The sequence below is a fragment of the Arachis ipaensis genome, chromosome B04 (assembly GCF_000816755.2).
Source record: "Arachis ipaensis cultivar K30076 chromosome B04, Araip1.1, whole genome shotgun sequence".
Taxonomy (NCBI): Eukaryota; Viridiplantae; Streptophyta; class Magnoliopsida; order Fabales; family Fabaceae; genus Arachis; species Arachis ipaensis.
This window is the reverse complement of record NC_029788.2, coordinates 104462302-104464366: the sequence shown is the minus strand read 5'-3', so window position 1 is coordinate 104464366 and position 2065 is coordinate 104462302.

Below are 2065 nucleotides of genomic sequence, written 5' to 3'. Positions count from 1 at the left end.
TAAAATAAATAAATTTTATTGACTATGTAATATTATTTAAAATTATATATTGACAAAACTAGATAAACTTATTATTATGGACATATATATAAAATAAGATTTGATTGTTAATAAATTACTTTGTACTACATTAATGCAATTAGCGTTCATATTCATATATAATATATGCTAATGTCACTGTTGTAGACCAAATAATAGCACCAACAAAATATTGAGAAGAAAGAAAGAGGGTTGAAACTAACAAATATCTAGTGTAGGGTTTACTCTATTGATCTCAGTAAAAAATCCAAAGTCCTAATTAATAATTAAGCTCCACCTTGGTATAAACCAACTGTAATTTTTTCCCAAGCAAAATAGCAATACTTCGCACTACAGTTCACAACATATATAATAAATTAGAGATATACTACGTGTATATTAAAATCAGCATCAAAATTAGCCACTAGTATAAAATACATGTTAGAATACAACTACATATTGAAAATAAATTAAACCACACATATATTTATATATAAATATATTGGTAACTAATTTTAGTAGCTAATTTTAATGTACAAATAATATTTTTCAAAAAATTAATAATGGCCACACTAATTTTATATATAGTTACTCCTCAAAAAAGAATAATTTCATAAAATATATTTAAATAAACTCCTCTAAATTTATCAAACCAATTGATACATAATTATCATCTACAATGAATTTCACTTTTTAATAGTAGTAACTAATTAGTCTTAATATTTAATTTTACACTGTCAACATAAATAATAAATATGATGCATTATAATAATGTATTATGATGAATATTATCATAAAGATTTTACAATCGTCTTCATATGAAGATGTTTTTTTTTTTACCATTAGATCATAAATTATATGGTTTAATTTTGATGCGTTACAAAAGTATTATTTTTTAAAGTATGATTAAATAAATAAAATACACTTTTAATATAAGAATCTTTATAAAAAGATATTTTTAACATTTTCATTTAAATAGGTAGGTTAAAAACGAAATAGCAAATGAAGGAATCAATAACCAAACGTGCGACGATAGAAAAAGGTTAGACAGATGCTCTGTAAGCTCTCCTTGGAGGCAAGCATTTCAAAAAGAAATAATAAATACCACCGTGACAAAAAGGTCATAATTAAGTAAATAATTTGGAAAATATTATTCATCACTCTTATCTACTGTCATCATGGACCATTGTGTAAGAAAAAAAAGTATTAATTTAATTATTTTAAAAATATTATGAATAATAGAGCACAGTTAAGTAATAATATAAGATTCTTTTACAGTATAGTAATGCATGAATCTTAGTTTTATTGACTTGTAGTACTAAAATGCACAAAATTATAGCCATATATCCTCACCTAGTCATATACACCTTAGCTTCTCGTGGGAGCTCAAATCCTTGAGGCTTTTCGCATTTCAAGTAAAAGTTAAACCAGTAAGACAGTAATTCACATCACCACTGTCTAAGTTTATATATTTATAATAAAAGTAAAATTTATAATCAAACATATAATAGTCGGTACTAAATTTCGACTGTGCTCTTATTTTAAAAAAAAAGTAATTGTAATTATATTGTAGATGATGAATATATTACAAAAGACAAGAATTTAAAAGATTAAACAAAGATAACTATTTATATAAAGATGATAGTTAAGACGTGAATATAACTATATAGTCTGAATATTAGTGTTTATAAATTATAAGTATGAGTACCCTTCAGTTTTCACACACCATTTAACTTTGAAGAATGTATGCACGCACAATACATAATAGTATTATAAAAATGTTTAAAATTAACAAAGAAAACCTATTCATTCTAATAATTTTTCTCTATAATTTATCATTTTTCTACAATATTTGATTGATATTTCTAAATGAAGGTCATAGAAGTTAATCTCTTACGAATTTACAAAAAGTTAATTCAAAGAATACAGCTAGAACACAAACACACCCTTATTCTTCATTCATTCTCACTTTATTTCTCAACAAAGAGAAGGAAACAAAACTGGGCAGAAGACAGAAGCTGTTTTCTCCCTCTGAAGCGACAAAACT